Consider the following 20,980-nt stretch of genomic DNA (forward strand, 5'->3'; position numbering starts at 1 on the left):
TATTTATTTAGTGTAATCAAGAAGGAACTGTCTGTTTTGTGACCTTCTAGGTTAGTGAAAGGGAACAAAGGATTTCTCTTTATTATTATTATTTTTTGGCATCATGCAGTTAGCAGAACAATGCAAAACTATGATAAAGGATCATACTCTGGTTGGCTGGCTGCTTGGACTGTAGCTGCATGTCACATTATTATTCCAGTTGGTCTGAAGAATTCTTTTACATGAGCAGAAATAACCATTTTATTACAAGTAAAGTAGAATCCATAATCTTTAAAATCAGTGGGGAAAATTTACTCCCCTTCAGCAGCTACCTAGATAACCATTTAACATGTAAGGCACTGAAAGTTCCTCGAATAATTTGCTAAGCTAGACAAAAACAATAAGAGAGTTTTGCAACATGCCTGGCTATTGGACAGAGTACGTCCTGCCAGATTACGGACATGTCTCATGCAAATTCCAGAAAAAAAAAAATCAGGTTGCAGACAAGGACTGTGGTAAGCAGCTCAAAGACAGCAATCTGGGTAACGGACCTAAAATATATAGAGAGATTGCTAAATGACGGTGGAGCTGAAAGAAATTATAAAAAGCTAAGAGTAACTAACCAGAAATAATTAATTGGTTACTGCTTCTTATCCAGATAAGGAGAAAATGCCATTTGGAAAGTTCATACAGTTCCTAAACTTTGTATTTTGTTTCAAGGAAATGGCTTCACCAGCATGAAGCACACTGATTCACTGCCTGGTCCTGGCGCTCCGTAGGCATTTTGCTGAGACCTGTAAATGATCTGCAATATGTTCAGGGAACGCCAACAAACATTATTAATCACTACAGCTGCGTTTGTTGCATAGTTTTCGAAGCTGGTTATTTCTAAATGTTTTTCCCTTCTACGTTTAGCCAGCGAAAAGTTTCAAACGCAGTGAAAGAACTTGGTGCTCAGTGAAGCTTAACTATAGTGAGCCGTGTGGAATGAAACATCTCCGATAGTGCAGTAAAAAAGAGGGCTTTTTTTTCAAGTTTATTTCAAGAAATTTTCATTAGCGTGCCCTGTGGGAAGCTGCAGCGTGGGCCGGTGTCCCAGGGGGGTGGGCAGGCTGCATGCGGGGTGCACCTGCCATGGGGGGGGGGCACTGGTGGTGGTGGTGGGGGCTCTGAACGTTGCACCCATGAAGGGAGGGCTTCCCATCCGCCTCGCTGCATTTCTGTGCTGCCACACACTGAAGGTCATAAAAGTGCTGTTTTACTAAGAACCTCGCTTGAGGAAGAGTATATTTGGAAGAAAAATGAGAAAAACTCTACTTCATCAAATTACATACTTGAAAAGGTATGTTGTGGAGTAATCCATGCTTCTTTTAAATCAACACTTTCTAGGATATTAAAAGGCCTCAACTTTTACATGGGGGAAAAAATCGGCGTTAGGGACAAATGAAGCATGACTGCCTAATCAGTTTAGTGGGGATGGGGGCATTACAATGAAAGCTCTCGTGAACAATTTCTTTGTTAAGCAGATCTAACTAAGTTTAAGTTACCAAATTGAGAGCGTTTTCCAGCAAGGAGGATGTTTTGCTTAGCAGCGTATGGTCAATGCACACCAAATGATCAAGGGGTACTGCAGGTTATTCTTCATTGGGTTCTATAAGGACAAGGTAATTATCGGTGGGGAACGGTTTCAGTGGAAAGTGAGTTAGCGATCTCTTGAGGTGTCTTTCACCCTTATATTTTTGTCTGTTAAAGGAAAGATAAAATGATGGAAAACCATGTCAGTGGATCTCAATTCAGCGATGCATAATTTGACCCAAAAGAAGATTGATTCTGTTGGAGCCAGTGGGAGATCTCTGAATAGACCACAACTCACGCTCAAAGCTGTAGTGTTTTTTGACTTAAGAGAAGACTTAAAGAATTGTTTATGTTGAAGGATATACTTACAGCACATTTCCAAATTCTTTACGCTGACCCTGAGAATACAGTGACACACCACTGTGATCACAATTTTAGTGCGGCTTCACCTAAAATACTCACAAAGCAAATGTTATTGAACTTCAAAGTGTGGGCTGTGAGATAACCTCTTGCAGGTAAAATGATCAAGAATACAACTAGACCAAGGAGAAAATTACTTGAGACACACAAGTCCTCTTTGTTCTTCCACTTTCTTTTCCTCAGAAGCATAATGGTCCTGAGATCAGCAGCTGTCAACAATATAGGAGTCAAAATAATATACAGTATTACTTTCTTGTTGTGCTAGGCACTGTGTAAAGATACAGTAATTGAAGTTAGCAATATTCACGCTTTTATTATGGCTTTCAAGATTTTTATTGTTCTCCTTCAAGCCTTTTTCCTCATTTTCTTGTGCTATGTGAGAGTCTCAACTATTGCTTAATAAAAAAATTATCTAATTCACACAACTGTACAGGAAAACCTTGAGAGTTTAAAACCAGACACAGAACAGAAAGAAGACAGTTGTTTTGGGGTTTTTTTTGTTTCTTTTTCACTTCTTACGTGCCACAATTTCAAAGTCAACCTCAAAGTTTATTCGTGCTTGCTCTGGATTTGGGGGACTACCACTACTAAGAAAAAAAGCAGACCCTCTGCCAGACAAACCATTCTGTCTACACATACAAGATAAGCAAAGGGTGGGGGAAGTTAACTATTGTTAAGAATGTGGAAATTAGGCACAAGGAGATTAAACTGCAAGTACTTGGTTAACAATAGGTTATGCAGATAAGGTCAGTGCCCAGGAGGGCTCAGAGGCAGAGGGCGAGCTGGCAACTGGCCCTGGTGGCTCCTTGGGAAGGGAGAGAAGTGGCACCAGGCATAAATGAAGCTGCACTCACCAGTGCAAAAGCTGAATCGGCTGCAAAGCTTAGTATTTTCTTAATGAACATCAGTGTGAAAAATCTCAATGAAGTGCCATGGCTGTCCATAGTATACCTTGGGAACTGCTCCACAGGATTTACACAGCATTACAGGGGAACTGGAAGTGGAAAAGCCCATGGGTAAGAAATCAGTAAATATCACCAAATAAAAACCAAACCGAACCAAACCCAACCCAGCAACCCGCCTGTATTGATCTCAGGAAAATTAGTTTAATTTTATCTGAAAATGACTCAGGGGAAGGAATGCATTTCAGTGAAATATCTTCTGTTTTCCTTGTTCTCACACTCGACCTTAGACATTGATTTGTGGTTGCTGTTGGAGACAGGATGTTGGTCTAAATGGGTTTTTGATGTGACCTACAACTGTCCCAGGGCTATAATGTTATGAGGGACACTTATTGCCAGCAGCTGAAGATCTAATCCATCAGCTGTTGCAAGTTCTCTTAGACGTTACATGGTTTTTGTGGCTACCAAGTAGTTTCCAGAGACACCTTTTCCCAGAATCTCTTGGCCTTGCACATAAAGCAGTTCTGCATGGTTCTGGCCACTTTAGGCTGTCTGTGAGTCACTTGTTGGGACTGCAGCTTATGGAAGGGGTCAAATGCTTCGTTAACAAGGGTAGGCTGCACCACACTGGAAAATCCTTTTTCTTCAGTATACCCTTGATAGTTCTAAAATCTAAGAAATGGGTTTCTACAAATAAACAACATCTGTGTGTTATCAGTATTATCCACCTTTGGGATGGAACACATTCAACTGGGTAGAGCCTGAAAGCCCCCCCAGGAATATTTCAAATCCATTTCCTAGGTAAAGCAAACAGATACTTATGCTCCAGCCCTCCGTCCCACACTGACTCCTGCATTCACAAGGAACCCCAGTGACCTCTCTGGGTCCATACAGGCCAACCACACTGCAGGACAGTGCATTACCTTTAATAATTAGTACAGCATGTTTTTTTGATGGGTACACTTCAAATATGCTGCTTCTTCCTAATGAGAAAATTCAATTTAAATTGACATACAAGAATGAATTAAAGTATACAAAGGGTCTTAAATGAAAAAGTGTCCATGTAAACCCAAATTAGATATCTAAATTATCAGATGAGAAAAGCAGCTCGTGAAAACAAAGGTACATCAGTAGATTTATTTCAAACAAATGCATTTCTGTGTGACTAAAAGAAAGACCTGGAGCTGATGTAAATAGTTTGGAAGCAAAATAAACCGCACTGTAATCATATATTAAGAAGAGATATGTGTGAATCTCAGTGATTTGTAGAAATATAGTCCAAATTTGTGAAAAAAATCACCACAATTTTACTACAAATGAAAACTTTATTTTAAATATAGTGTGGGGGGGGGGGAGAATAGGTAGGTAGCACTTAAATTTTTAGTCTTGTTTCAACAGAGGAAAATCTATGTTTAAAAACAAAAGCTGGAGGATGCAAATCAATTGCTTGCTTGAAGTACTTTTACTCAGGTAGGAGTTACTCTTCCTGGTAACTAACCATGCATGAATTATTCCTTCAACAGACCGACACAAGTCACACAATTTAATCAAACTGTGGCTCAATCTTACGCTGTAATACAATTGTTCGCAGAGAAATGTAGTAAATTGGAAAATCTTACCTTTTTTTCCCCCCAAATCCATTAGTGAAAGGGTCAGTAGTTCTTAAGGTTCCCATTTCTAATTCCCTTGCCTTCTTGACTGCAAGATGTTACTGGCTTTCAATTAGCTGGGAGTGACTGACTGCTCCAAGTGCACTGCTCGCCTGTTGCAAATGCAAAATAAGATGGGTTTATAAAAAGTCACCTATGAAGATTGGTTAAGTTGCCCGTTCGACTGCATGTTTGCAATGGGCTAGGACCATGCGCACAATGTGTGATTTGACTGACAGGTAATTGGGATGTGCTAACTTGTGCCTGGGGGAACCTGTATCATTAAAGTGCCTTACCCAGTACTTCACCACATTAAAAAATATATTGTGTCCAGGTTGTCATAAAAGTTTTATTTTATTGATACTACATGTATATTAAAGATGTAGCCATGCACCAAATGAAATTTTACATTTTCTCTCCAAGCTTTACTCATCCTAGTTTCTTATAATTAAGCTTCCTGTGTCTTCCTTCCAGTACCAAGTGTACTTCCAGAGAAAAAGACATTAGATATTATTACTTATTTTAGGATTTTTATTAGCATTCAGAGGATCTCAGGACCACACAAGGAGGCCCTTGGCAAATGTCAAATACAGAGTTTTCCGCAATGCTGGGTGGTTGCCTTTTTGAGAATCTCTAGCTTCAGTTGTGATCGACTGGTTGCGAAAACATTTTAATATGTAAGAGCTGAAGTGCTGTGCTCTTCTGTCTCAACAAGTTATTAATTCATTTTCAGTTGAGAATCCACATCTAGATAAGAGTTCCACTCCTAACACGGAGCTACCTCTCCCTGCCTGAATTCTTTCCACCACAGAACTAGATATAAATTTACCTTTCTTTTTTTTTTTAATCACCATGGGTGTGACAAAAATCTGTAGATTCGGTACTAGATAAGAAGAAAATAAATTACTCCTCTCTGACAATTTGGTGGCAAGTGATTTCACCCCTTGTATTTCTGCATTCTATTCGTGCACTATTAAAAAATAAATAGTTTAGGAGACAGATAACATTAATTTTCTCTTTCTGTTTACACGTAACAGCAGAGAGATGTAGGTCTTAACTTTGTGTTTAAATTATATCAACATTTTGAGGTGACAAGTTTAAAGTTTGAAATGTGATCTGTAAAAGATGTGTATTAAATGTGGAATCAGTTCAAATTCTGTAGAAAAAAAATAGATAGTGAACCAGAATTACTTTGACCCTCTGAAAGTCGGGTATCCAGTCCAAGCTAAAGAGAGAGGGAGAAGGAGGTATGATTCAGTCTATTCAGAAATAAATGTCTAAAGCAGAATCACCCTCTGGAGATGCTTACCTCCTCTCGTTAGTAACAGGCTGAGCTTTGACGATTAGCTTCAGTTTGACACTTTACTTTTAAATGCCTAAAATTAGGTGACATGAACCTTATCTTGCCATTATCTATTTCCACCCAATAGAGCAAAGCATTTAATAGCACGCTTATACTTAAACGTAAGACAAGTGCCATAAATCTTTCTAAGTGTTTTGCTGGAGCAGGTCCAGAGTGCTCATCAGTTTGCAGGATCAAACACTGTATCTTTAATGGTGTTTGGCACTTGAAATTCCTATTGGTATCATTGCTCTAATGTGCGGTTACAGCTTTGAAATGTGAAGGCCAGGCTTGAGAGGGTTTGTTTATCACTCGTCCATGCTGCTGTCTTTTCCAGAGGGAAGTGAAGGTGTAGAAAAAGAGCTTGCCCATCTCACATCTGGCTGAATACTGAGCATCCGAAAGCTGTTTTCACTGGGGATCTTCTTAAAAATGCAGGAATGTTTAGAGCACAGAGACTGAAGTGGGAATAGGCTTCACATACAATTATTAAATTTACTTAATGATCTCCTCAGCTTACTTTAGGCATCTACCTTAGGTGCAATCCAGGACATACGAGTTTAGGACTCCAAATTTCCTTTCTGGTCCATGGGAAGAGACACTCAGAGGGCCAGTGGGAACATCAGTGTTAGCTGCCCGCAATCTCCAGTGTTACCCATTTTACTGTTTAATTGCAACATTAATGCCTGGTTGTTTCCTGGCAAGGTATAAAGTACACATGGAAAAATAAGATATTGCAAGAACACAGAGCACCTTTCTGAGCCCGTTTAACTCCCCTGTAAATTGGCAAGCAAACTCTGCTTTCACTGAAGTTTTGTGTCTAAGCAGCACAAAAGTGTTTTTCACAGGGTATTTGCGATATTTTACACTGCTGTTCACACCAATCTAGATAAGTGGCCTACATAAACTGTGTTGCAGTTTGAGTATGAGAGGCCAAACTCTATTTGCGTACACATCACACATCACAAAGATAAAATAGAAGTGACTTAACAATGTTCTGCCTTGGCTTTAAACGTGGTCAGTATAGCACATTATCATCCTGCCAAAACAAGCATGTTGCATTTGTGACAAACTTCCAGAAAAATAGATTTTGACTCACTTAGCCACCCAGTTTAGTTTCCAAAATGACCTGAAAGAGTAAAATACTTCTCTTGCCTACATTACTGTTGTTTTAGGCCAAGGAGCGGATTGGCTTAAGCAGCTCTGCTCTGACTTTCATTATACTGTTTGACTTATTACAAATCTAGTCAAAACAAAGGAAAGAAAACATTTCAGATTTTGAAGACTATTACATACTGACTTATTTGCAGCTTATATAAAACAGGACTTTGCATTTGCTTCTCCGACTCCAGTTGCCACAATAGGTGTTTGGCAGGGCTGCTCATCCAAGATGACTCACATTTTTTTGTGAGGCTCCACTGCAAATACCTTCCTTCATTCTCAGAAATGTCTTGTCTAAGACAGTGGCCTAAATCTTTTCTCTCCCACCCATGGCGGGAAGTGAAATATCTGCTTAAGTTGGCAGAAGTTGACTGGTCAGTGAACTGGACAGGTGCACCAGCAAAAAAGAAATTTTGTGGGGGATGGAGCAATTTCTGTGCTTTCTTACACGAAGGGGAAGGGGAATTACCACCTTGATCTATTTGTTGATGTGAAGCGTTGTTTATTAGTTTAAAAAGGAGACCTTACCGACCTTACCCTGACATGTTTATTAAGGTAAAATGTGGATGTCAATATTTGTGATAACCCTCGGATGTGCTGCAGACTCGCCGGTTTTACAGACCACTCTGGCACACTGAGAGTTGAACTCTGAAGTCAAACAGGTGTCCAACAGTCACCTCACCGTACTCAAGGAAAAAGTGGGAGCAAAGGAGGATCATTGTAGTTATCTGCAGGACCCTTCCACCATCTCAGGTATGGCGTTATTAGCAAAAATGTAATAAAGGACATGTCAGAAAGGACCTGTTTGTGATATACAGCTGTTAACAAGCCCTGCATACTGCTCTGGCCTTGCAGAGGTGCACAAGATGGTGTGGCCAGCAGACAGAAAGAAGTTCCTGCTGTGGTAGGAGGGTTGCAGTTCAGTCTCAAAACTGAAATGCAGTGGTTTGGGTTTTCACATCCCTTCTGACGCCAGAGCCATCAGACTCCAGCAGAGCCTTTGAATCACAGTGGAACACAGATCTTTAGATATTTGATTCTATGCCTGTAGGAAGAAGAGGTGGTGTAAAGTATGACCTCAGAAACCTGCAGAAAAGTTCAGAGATTTCCTCTTCATCAGCCCATCATCTGTACGTGATCATGCTGACGCTGCTGAGGGGCTATAAGTTCAGTCTAATGTCAGGTCATGTCTGGGCTGATAAATAAAAAAGACGGGAGACAGAAGTAGAGCACTTGTCTCATCATCCACACTGTTCAATGGTTTTTTCCTTGCTCTGTTTTGGTGATGTTCTAACAGCTCCTTCTAAGTCTGCAGTCTGGTAGACTAAGAGTTCATTTGGGGACCCAAAAGCAACATTTCCCAAAGGAAACCATTTTTCACTTCTTCCCAACAGTTTTCTACTATTATTCACCAGACTTTGCAACATCACTTATTTCCAAATGGTCTCATGCTCCTTTTCCAGGCATACAGTGCGTACAGCCTCAATGATGTCATGCTGTAAGTAAGCTGCTGCACAGTGCTCGTAGCAAGAGCCTCTAGAGAGCTTTGTTTTAACACAAGAGAAACTGCCAGCTGCATGCAGACGTTCTAGACAATGGGCTTTTTGGCCTTTTGTCCTAAGTAAAGCAAATTCTTCACCCACAATAGTTTTTTATTTCAGCCCAAAAGAAAGAAGTCCCTCCTACACCTGAGAATTGTCAGGCTGTTAGGTCGGCTGCAGACTGGTACGTGTGTGCAGCTGGCCAGGGCTCAGCTCTGTGTCTCCCCTACTGACAGTTGTTCTTGGAGGGGTCAGTACTAGCAATGGCAGAGGTGGTGGCATCGGCTTGGTGTAAAAGAGCTGTGCTTAAACAAAAATTATAACTTCGTATTTTTTGTCCTCTCTGTGTGAAGTGGAGAATCCTGTGAAAATAATTTGCTGGATTAGATTACTCAGATCTACTGTTGCTTCATTTATGGATGACAGCCCTACCCCGATGAGTGTAAAGTGAGGGATATGTGGTAGCTAATGGGGTGGGGCTTTGACATTCCTCAGAGGCTTTTAATTCCTGTCCTGTTACAGGGGTCTCTAGGGGACCCTTCCAGCAGAGCTCCCTCTTCCTGTTACCTCCACTAATGGGACTAAGACCTGTGTACCACCACGTATGACAAATGCTGGCAGGCTCCTTTCAGATGGGAGCCTTAAATTCCACATCCTATTCCGTTCCCACACACTTCTGTCAGGAGCAACCTGCTCTTATTGATTTGAAAGATGAGGAACCTGCAGATACAACCTTTTCCTGTGCTAACAAGATCTCCTGCCCCATAGATGTTCCGTGAAAGATTAGTAGTAACAGTGCTGCCATAGCGAACAATACTTAGAACCAGGCAATCATAAGAAGACCATTTTGGATTATTTTGGATGAAATCACAGAATAGTTTGGGTTGGGAGTGACCTTTAAAGGTCATCTAGTCTAACCTCCCCTGCAATGAGCAGGACATCTTCAACTAGATCAGGTTGCTCACAGCCCTCTCCAACCTGACCTCAAATATTTCCAGGGATGGGGTATCTATCACTTCTCTGGGCAACCTGTGCCGGTGTTTCACCATCCTCATTGCAAAAAAATTTATTCCTTACATCTAGACTAAATCTACCCTCTTTGAGTTTAAAGCCATTCCCCCTTGTCCTACTGCAACAGGTCCTGTTAAAAATATCTTCATCTTCCCTATAGGCCCCTGTTAAATACCAAAAGGCCACAGTAAGATCTCTCCAGAGCCTTGTCTTCTCCAGGCTGAACAACCCCAACTCTCTCAGCCTGTCCTCACAGGAGAGGTGCTGCAGCCCTCTGATCATCTTTGTGGCCCTCCTCATGTCTTTCTTGTGCTGAGGACTCCAGAGCTGGATGCAGTACTCCAGGTGGGGTCTCACAAGAGAGGAGTAGAGGGGCAGAATCACCTCCCTCGACCTGCTGGCCACACTTCTTTTCATGCAGCCCAGAGTACAGTTGGCCTTCTGGGCTGTGAGCACACATTGTTGGTTCATGTCCAGCTTTTCATCCACAAGTACCTCCAAGACATTCTTGGCAAGGCTGCTCTCAATCCATTCATCCCTGAGTCTGTACTGATACCGGGGGTTGCCCTGACCTCGGTGCAGGACCTTGCACCTTGCACTTGGCCTTGTTGAATCTCATGAAGGTCACATAAGCCCAATTCTGAAACCTTTCCAGGTCCCTCTGGATGGCATCCTGTCCCTCAGGTGTGTGAACCGCACCACTCAGCTTGCTGTCATCTGCAAACTTGCTGAGGGTGCACTCGATCCCACTATGTCATTGATGAAGATATTAAACATTACTCGATGGATTTGTTTATCTATCTATCTATCTATCTATCTATCTATCTATCTATCTCTTTACTTATTTATTTATTATTTAAATTTTTGTCTCAATTAAGTAAATAAATAGCTGGAGTTAGCCTGGTGTACAAGTTCAATTGGCTGCACAATGTAGTGAAAGTTACCTGCAGTGTCAGCATTAGGGTAATAACGAAAAATGAGAAACTGCACCCTGAGCCACGATTCGGAGCACGGGAGCTGAGAGGCAGGATACAGCACGAGTCTCAAGGGCCATGTGCAATGGCCAGGTAAAGCTGGACAAGAAAACCTCCATACTGAGTTAGGTCAAACTGGGATGCTAAGAATGTAGGCAATCACCTGGAGTAGAACATTTACCACCTTCCACCTTCAAATTATTTTAAAGTAATTACTTGACTCCAGAAGGTTCCAGATACATCAGTGCTGCCATCCTCATTTAAAAAATCAGACCACAGAATTAGAAAAGGTAATGGCTTTCTGTAAGTTGGTAGCAGTGAAAGGAAGACAAGCCAGCCCCAAAATGACACCTCACAAGTTCTGGTCCTGCATGACCACCATTAATTTTGTAGTTATCACTGAAAGTAAGTATGGCATTATTATCTTTCCCCAGCAGTGCATTACTGTAGTTCTAATGAAACTAATTAATTAATGAACTGATTATCTAGCATAAGCATGTTTGAAATTCAGAATTCCCTATCCTCTGTGGACTTCATACTTTATACTACCAAATTGCTTTTCTGACACAATCAAAGCTGGCAAAAATGTTACTGAATTTGATCCTACAAATTGTTTTTTCCCTTCTGTATCTTTCACCATAAGTAGATTCCAGTAAAAAAACAGTATTTTCTTCAAACCACTCACAATACAGCCGATACTGCACCTTTTCTTGCTAAGTAGAAACAAATCCTCAGTTTAGGGTATCAAATTTGGGTCAGGTTTGGATGCAGCACAGCCCCGTCCCACTCTGGAACAGCGTGTGCCTTCCAAGTCTGGTCAGACGCACGTTGTACAACTGCGCCTGGAGGCAAGTGGCAGCCGTTTACATTAAGAGCAGAACTGGGCTTGGGACAGTGAGTTCAACAAGCATGAGAATAATGCTTCTTTCTTTAGCGATCTCCGAGCTCCACCCCATTTCTCAAAATTGCTGAACTATTTACAAATGTTTAAGAGAAGCTCTGTGTTATTAGAAGAATGTTTACACTGCCATGCGTTTCAGATGCAGGCAGAGCCATACAATCAAGGCCCACCCCAAAGACAAGAGCCATGCTGTATTATCAAAATATGTACTGGTTCTACTCTCCACCACCATACAAGGCAGCTCTGCATTCCTGCTGGTAACCTTTTATTACCTCCTCAGTTTTCCAGATCACTGCCAGATTTCTTGAACCTCGTGGAATGATTACAAGCTTCATAAATATAAACCTCAGATTCTGTTTGGCAGTTTTGTATGGGAACGCCAAAATGAAGAAAACACAAAGTATTTCAGAAAAGACTATTAAGACCATTTGTGCGTGGTAACGGCTGCAGTTACACAGTTTACAGTTTCAATAAACTTCAGCAGTTAGAGTGAACCAAGCCTCAAAATATCACTGCTAGTATACCCATCATCTTACATAGGATGTTAGCCGAGGCATAGAATGCCCAAGGAATGTAGACAATGTCCCATTGCATTCGGCAGAGGGCAGGAATTAGATGTCAGATGCTTCTGCTTTGCAGTCGTACTCTGCAGTCCACTAAACTATGCCGACTCCTTACGCCTTTAGAGAGGAAGAAACTATTACACGTAAAGGATTCCATATAGCTTATATTAATACTCTCAATGCATTACGACTAAATTGGAAGGGGCCAAGAGTCCATTTGTTTGTTGTAAATAAGACATTTGTAGAAGAACATTCACTTTTAGAGAAGATTCCCCCAATATATGAAAAAAAGAAAAAAAGGAAAGAAGGGATGGAATAGATGCAAGTACACAAAAGCAGCCTGAAAAGCTTCTGAATGCATATCATACAGAGAGTTTTCAAGTTGTAAAATATGCATTGAATTCCTGGAATTAGAGAGATGTCGTTTGTATTCTGCCCACAGTGTTCTGGCTTCCTATTCTGGAAGGTCATTAAAATGTTTTCTAAGAACTGATGAAATGTTTACTGATTTTATTCTTACTGATGATTCCTGATTTCTGTCCTGAATACATTTTCCAAGTTATTTGTTAAAAATGTCCCCCAGCTTGTTTCAACTGGAACTTTAAGCTATGTTGTTGTTTTTTCCCATGTTTTCTTTGACGAAGATTTCTGTCCAATTGAGACAAGTTAAGCCTCAAAAACTTCCATTAAGTCAAATTCCTACACAATCTAACTATTTTTTCCTTCTATGACAAGGTGACCTGCTTAGTGGATGAGGGAAAGGCTGTGGATGTTGTTTGCCTGGACTTTAGTAGAGCCTTCAACACTGTTTCCCACAACATTATCCTAGAAAAACTGGCTGCTCCTGGCTTGGATGGGTGTACTCTTCTCTGGGTGAAAAACTGGCTGAAGGGCTGGGCCCAAAGAGTGGTGGTGAATGGAATTAAATCCAGTTGGTGGCTGGTCACAAGTGGTATTCCCGAGGGCTCAGTATTGGGGCTGGTTCTCTTTAATATCTTTATCAGTGGCTTGGATGAGGGGATCGAGTGCACCCTCAGTAAGTTTGCAGATGACACAAACTTCGGTGGGAGTGTTGATCTGCTGGAGGGTAGGAAGGCTCTGCAGAGGGATCTGGACTGGCTGGATCGATGGGCTGAGGCCAATGGTATGAGGTTCAACAAGGCCAAGTGCCAGGTCCTGCACTTGGGTCACAACAACCTCATGCAGCGCTACAGGCTTGGGGAAGAGTGGCTGGAAAGCTGCCCAGAGGAAAAGGACCTGGGGGTGTTGGTTGAAAGCCAGCTGAATATGAGCCAGCAGTGTGCCCAGGTGACCAAGAAGGCCAATGGCATCAGGAACAGTGTGGCCAACAGCACTAGGGAAGTGATCATCCCCATGTACTCGGCACTGCTGAGGCCCCACCTCAAGTACTGTGTTCAGTTTTGGGCCCCTCACTACAAGAAGGACACTGAGGTGGTGGAACGTGTCCCGAGAAGGACAATGAAGCTGGTGAAGGGTCTCAAGCACAAGTCTTATAAGGAGCAGCTGAGTCAACTGGAGTTGTTCAGCCTGGAGAAGAGGAGGCTGAGGGGAGACCTTATCTCTCTCTACAACTACCTGACAGGAGGGTGTAGCGAGGTGGGGGTTGATCTCTTCTCCCTAGTAACAAGCAATAGGACAAGAGGAAATGGCCTCAAGTTATGCCAAGGGAAGTTTAGATTGGGTATTAGGAAAAAATTCTTCACTGAAAGGGTTGTCAAGCATTGGAATAGGCTGCCCAGGGAAGTGGTGGAGTCACCACCCCTGGAGGTATTTAAAAGATGTGCAGATGTGATGCTTAGGGACATGATTTAGTGGTGGTTTTGGCAGTATTATGTTGATGGTTGGACCTGATGATCTTAAAGGTCCCTTCCAACCTAGATGATTCTATGATTCTACTTTCTTTGCACCCAGAGACCACATAAAAATAGCAGTACCTAAAACTTAGCTGTCAGAATGTGTCATTTTTAGGTCCAGAATTTGAAATGCAGAAAAGGTTAATGCCAAAATAACCAGCATGCTGAACAGAGAGTCACTCCACCAAAACACACCAGTAGAAAATGCTGAAAATGGATTTTTCAGCCTGTTCCGAAGCTTAGTAGCGTCAGATAGAAATGGGCACAGACTCCACTAATGTTCTAGTTAAGGTGCTTTTAAAAAGACTTTTCAGACTGAGTCATGCGTGGATGCATTTTCCGGGGGGGGGGGGGTGTGTGAGACAGAGACAGTGTGACAGAGAAAGCAAGACAGGGAGATACTTCTCCTGTAACCTCAACCAGACTTGGCAGAGGGATGGAGATCTAATATGTATTAAGTTCCTACAAGCGCTGGGAAACTTGTGAAACAAGTTTTGTCTGTTAATGCTGAGCCTCTGCTGAGCCTCAGCCTCTAAAAGATGAGAGAAAATTCACACGGGCAAATGAGATCTAATGAATTCCCTAACCATGGGAAAGGCTTTAGTCAGAGTTTATGTATTAAACAGCAGAAAAACCTCAGACTGGAATTCTTGCCTGTATGGAGTCTCTGCTGCCTAGTAAAATGCAAGCAAGGATAGAAGTCATAAATACATTTGTAAGTATGGTTTCCCAATTAGATTCTCTGAAGTCCGAAAGGGACAAACTCCAGCTGCAGCTTAATATATTACAGTTAGATTGTCAATTAGTCACAAAACCACTGGGAGCTAAGCTGCTTTGGTTCAAGTACACGGGAATGCTTGTTCCCAGGAGCCGCAGGGTCCAGCTGCATCTCTTTGCTGGGGGCTTTAGGCTTACTTAGAGAAGACACACTGGAGCAATGATCTCAGCTAGAGGGAGAAATAGCACCTTGTGGGTGGGTACCTTTTTATGATGTGTGATAGTGAATACCAGAGGAGGCCATGAGACGCGAAGAACTAAATCGCACCCATTGTTGGAATAGGCAGGCGGGCGACTATGGCGTGGCTGGACAAGGCCCTGAGCAACTTGATACACCTGTGAAGTTGGATGAGATGACCTCCAGAAGTTTCTTCAACTTAAATCTTTCTGTGATGTTATGAGTCCTCAACTGTGACGTCACAGTTAAAAGAAATGTAATTGTTTTGCCATTATTTTGCTGGAGTAAAGTGTTATGTTTAGCCTGGATGCCCTTAGCTTTTTGAAAATTTAAATAGCCACTAGTGTCCTGCTTGTTTGGGAATGTAGGAATTGTCTCAGACTTTTCCAAATAACTTCTATCGCTATCCTTGTGTTTCACTCCTGATCTGATTCCTGAGAATCTAGGAAGTGCCATAAAGTTAACCTCACACAACACATTTCAGCATAGGATATCAGCCTGTTATCACACAAAAAAATTTTGCTTTTTTTTTTTTACTTAAATGGGGCAAGTCTATTAACCAACGTACAGGCGTAACTGATTGGATTTTAGATATATCATAAACATGCAGCATTAGGGGCTGAAGAACAGCCTTTCCTCACCACCAGTCCTCTTGATGTCCTTGTTTCTTATCTCACAACCTTGATTATTGCAGGCTGTTCCCTAACCTCATGGTGTGTTTTCAACCCATAGCGATTAAACCTCATCATCAACTTTCCTTGTTTAGAGCAAATGTCCTTCACCACCTTTAGTTTTCTACCCTTTAATAGTAAATCATAATTATTCCAGAGTACCTCCATGAGTGGTCAGGCATTGGAATAGACTGCCCAGGGAGGTGGTTGAGTCACCATCCCTGGATGTGTTTAAGAGACGTTTAGATGTGGTGTTGGGGGATATGGTGTAGGGGAGAACTTTGTAGAGTAGGGTAGATGGTTGGACTCGATGATCCCAAGGGTCTCTTCCAACCTAGACAATTCTATGATTCTATGATTCTATGATTCAGCATTATCCCTCCTTGCTTATTTCACTTTTTTCCCCCTGTTTCCACTCTATTCCTGTTCACCCTAAAATACTTCCCCTGTGCCTCCCTCCTCCTAGCTGAACTCATGATCACGCTGTGTTCCACTCCCATACGGCCTCCTGGGCTTGCAGCCCCCTTCTCAGCTTATTCCTTTCTTAAAACCTTCAGGACATCTCTCTTTCAGTTCATACCTTCTTTTTTTTCTGCTGAGTATTTCCCAGGGTTTTGTCTTGTGGGTGCAGCATGCGTGCTCAGCGTAGCACAGACGGCATCTGCTGGGTGACTGAAGAACATCATGTGGCTGCTGCAAATATTTTAATTACTGGGAACTTAAAAATCAAGTCTTGATTCATGTAAACGACTCATCCAGGGCAACTAATAAATACTCCCGATATTTTATTGTGACGCTATATTTTTTTATCAAATGAAAAGTTAACAGATATATGAAGCCTGACTAGTTTCTCATAAAGTGGGTGCAAAAGTTTTCTACAACAATGCTAGGCTTGAAGCCAAATCTGAACAATGCTGGGCTTAATCTGTAGCAGAAACATCCTCTTATTTGGGTCATTTTTCACTTGTTTAGCGGGGAAGCAATGGGGGAAACGCTGATCTGTTGTATTTTGTTATGATTGCTCATAGCAACGACAAAACTCAGCATTGCTGCTCCGGTGATGGCACAGTGAAGCAGGTACTGCCCGGGTGCTCGCCAGAGTGCAAGGTAAAAAACATCTGGATCATTTTTGGTGATTTAAGCTGCAAACACAGGGTGGCAATCTACAATCTGAGCCTAGTCCTGGCTCAGATGGTTTTGGACTTTTGTCCCCCAAAGCTCTTTTATCCATTGTTTTGTTAATAAAGACATTGAAAAAGTGAGCAAGTCATTCTTGGTACGTTGAATTTTTTTCTCTCCACTTCTCCCGGATTGTTGATAATCTTTAGATGATTTGTTTTCCATTTAACACCTACTTCTGGGACCTCTTTGGCAGTACACTTAATTTTATTAACCACCATTCTCAAGCCTTACACTTAATTAATAAACTCAATTTACTTATTTACTGAAGGAGTGAGTAAAGACAGACTCAGAAGGTGGCGGTCCGTAGGCTTTTTTGGCCTCAGTACTCAGAGGCAGCAGAGTAACAGATGCAACACGTGAAAGTGGATGATTATTTACAGCCTTTGTAAGTGTGGAGAGTCTTCAGCTTTAGACTATTACCGAGCAGCTATTTGCAAGGCAAAAATCAGAAATCTAGCTCTGTGCGATCCCACTCACTGCTGACTGCGAATGACACAGCGACATAATTTTAATAGTGTGTTTTAGCTAACAAACATTCAAACCCGGGTATTGGCTGCCATGTGTAGTTTAGGTTGACTATGACATTCTTAATTGCCGTGGCCTACCTCCAACAGGTGGCATGAAGACCACCTGCCCAGAGGTGACACCACAGCTCAATGACCGGGACATTCTCCCAGATGGTGCGAGGCAGAATTTGGAGCTGAAATGCTCGAGGGCAACCTTGCATCCAGACTTCCCACTTCTGGAAGCAAACACTTCACTCATCCAGACATACAAAAGGTGAACACACCCTCCTTGTGTTTCATACAGAAAAACTATGCTGAAAATAAAGTTTGTGCTCAATGGAGTATGGGGGTATGGGCTCCTGTCACTTCTAGGGTAAAACACATGAAGAGGTGTGGAGGCCTAGCAAAAGATTTTCTGTTGGCCTGTCACATCCTCTTCCACCACACACAAAAGCATTTATATACATTGGTGTGAATCAGACCGGACTCTTCTCTTATAGTGTTTTGCTTGGGCTGGGAAAGGAGGCCCCATTGGCCCCAGTGACTCAGTGGACTACTCTTGTGGAGGTGATGTTTATGATGGCTTTCCAACTGAGATGCCACAAGGTATGGGGCTCTGCTGTGGTGGGAAAGCACACCCAGGACATGAGGACATCATACAGGAAATCTCAGATTTTTGGAGGAAGTCCCTGCCCTTGAACTGCTGCATCCTTATACTAGCTCCCTTCATCCTGTTCTCACAGGACAGCCATTGTGCCCCTAATCCCCTGGAGAGCCTGCTGTGAGTTGAATTGTTGACCCTTTCTTGGACTGCCAACCTCCTGTTTGCCACCCATTGCTAGCTCTAGCATCCCAAACCCACACTGAACTTGGCAGAGGTTATTGAACCAAGTATTACCATCCTGTCACCCCTACCTCATGCACTGTTCTGGGAACAGGTGGCCTGGAGCTTCCAAGCACCTCAAGTTAGTCCTGAATGTAAATAATTTTGTGCTAATGATCATTACTTCAACAAAGCCAGATAATTTTGCTTCGCACCATCAACCATGTTCCATAACACTCAAAACCTAGGATTCTGCAGGCAAAGGGGGAGTTACTGTGTTGGTTGTTCATTAGCATGTATTTTAAAAGACACAGTTGTTAGATTTCCAGTCATAAAACATACATATAAAAAGGTGCTTAAAGTATGTTTTTCTTTTTTTTTTTTTTTAGCATATGTATAACCATAATAAGTTTGAGATGCAATCGTAATCTCAATAAAAAGTTACAGGTTAGTGCTACCGTGTATAAACATCCATTACTAATTCAAAGAAGCATTTATTTAACTTCAGTCTTTTAAAGTTTTCGCAAAGCCTTTGCCAGCCTGGACTTTACAGGCCGGCAGGATCACTCTTCCTTAAACGAAAGGCAATATTGGCTTCTGACTGTATAATGGTAGTAGCGGCCACATGAAATCCAAGGCTAACCACGTCTGTATGCTAAAGTGTGCCCCATCGTGTATAGTACCGACTCAGCTTTGACTTCACCTCTTCCCAGAAAAAGGAAAGGTTTTGCCCGGAGTTCACATAAAAGGTATTTTTGTAACAGTAAGTAATTAAAAAAAAAAAAAACAAACCCAACCCTAAAACCAAAACCTTGTTCTTCTTACCATAAGAGCAACAATGGCATTACCACTTTTTCTTCATCCAGACTGTAAAGACTCCAATTAATGCACTAATATTTAGAATGACATACATAAGTAAATTTTAGTGTATGAAGTGGTTAAAAAAGATTAAAATTTAAGTGTGCTAAAAGCCTGCATCACGTGCATAAACATCTGTATCTCTGGAAAAGCAGGGGGAGTTACACATGCTCAGAGTGCCACAGATCTCCTTTGCTCTCGGGGCACGGAGGAGACCGGGTTGCAGTGCTTGTCCAATGGGCCTTCTGGTGCTCGTGAAGGCTCCTGGGCTCTGTGGCCAACCAACAGGCATACAAATACCTCGATGCTCCAGCCATGGTTACAAACAGGTTGAGTGAAACGAGACTTTGCTGTCATCTCAATGGCACTGCACCTTGTCTGTAATTTTTGTACACGAGGTAGATTTCAAAATTTCAGGGAGTGTTAGAAGTGGATAAAAACCCGGTAATTTTAGGGGTTCTTTGAAAAGGCTGACAGCCACTGCCACATGGAAAAGAACAATCACATTCCCAGGCATCTGTTGGGATAGTGACAGGATGGTCTCTTTGGTGCCCTCTCCTGCCATGGTTTAAGCTATACCCCACTTTAATTTAATCCCTATAGTAAAGTTGTTCTACTGTATAATCCTATTTATTCTTCACAGCCAGTTGTTAAAAATACCACTCTACTCCAAAAACCTCAAGCTTTGAGTGATAACTGTCACAGTAGCCACATGAAATGCAACACAGAACATAAAGCTGACAGGCAGAAAGTCACATCCTGAAGGTGCACTTGGGCTTTTCCTTCTCACAAATGCTGACAGTGACAAGGCCAAACTTGTCTTCTGCTGTGAGTCTTTGTCTTTGGTGCTCAATATGTGAAAAGTTAAAATGAAATATGTCGCTCTGCAGTGACATGATAAATAGAGGTGGCTAAGTGCCTCTTTGACCTGTTTCTTGGAGCCAATTAACTATTTCTGAAGAGTATGTTGTTATAACAAGTGCTTATAACCAAAGTTTTTTCCTAAGGGTAGAACTTCAACTTTCATACTTTGAGTTCAAAATTTCATCTGCAAAGTACGTACTTTTATTACTGAAGTATGCAAAAGCCTTCCAGCTTCTATTCTTAGCTTACTAAGAGAAATAGATCCAAAGGGACCTCTATGATAAAAAGGCCAAAAAATACAAGAGGAAAAAGCCCCAAACATCACTTAACCGCCAATATTTTTATTATGGCGGTGAGAGAATGAGATCTCCTTAGCGCTTGTTTTCAAGCTCCAGTGTGTTGATGTATCTTTCAGCTAACACCAAACGCATTATCTTCAGGAACATGAATTCCTTCCTCGCTCATTACAAGAGCTGTTTAGTGCTCCTAATCATCTCCTGATCTATTGTGCAGTCACAAGCAGTATCTTTGTCTCACCTCTGTATCATCTGCACATTACACTTGACCTTCCTATGACATGATCCTTCCCAATTACTGCGTGGACATAGATTAAACTTTGGCCACCCCATAGCAGAAACACCTAGATGCATCAGGTTCCAGGGAAGAGAGCCAGAAGGGATCAAGCAGGCAAGGGAAGATTAAGTTTCTCAAGAAGAGAGCTAGCTAAAGACAGCAAGCCAGCATGCTTCAGAAGAGGCATGGAAAAAGCCAGGCCCAGAAGATGATGGGCTATTGAGATGTTTGGTTTGACAACAAATTTCCTTAACAATTCTGTCTTGATGGAATGAGTAAGTCCCAAGGTAGCACCTGCTCATCCTTGTAAATGATGGTTACACAATAATAATAAAGTTTGACAAACAAAACTGCACAGAACGAGATTTAAAGTGAAAAGTAAGACTGCCACCAGTGCAAGCAATCACATTAAGGAGAAATAGAGCTGTTACATGGGGTGACAAGGGAGGGGCAGGGAAAGTTGCACAGCAGCTTTTCAGAAAGTGTCCTTTATAAAGATCAGCTGCATCTTCTAGAATAGATGTTACTAAGTGGGTGAGGACAGATGCACTGAAGACAAGTAAAACCCAGGCAATATTAAGCCAGCCTTATAGATAGTAATTAAGTAAAACCTTATCCCCCCCCAATGCCATTCCACAGCATGTGCTGCTATAGAT

Source organism: Vanellus vanellus, assembly GCF_965231255.1.
Source record: "Vanellus vanellus genome assembly, chromosome: 1".
Taxonomy (NCBI): domain Eukaryota; kingdom Metazoa; phylum Chordata; class Aves; order Charadriiformes; family Charadriidae; genus Vanellus; species Vanellus vanellus.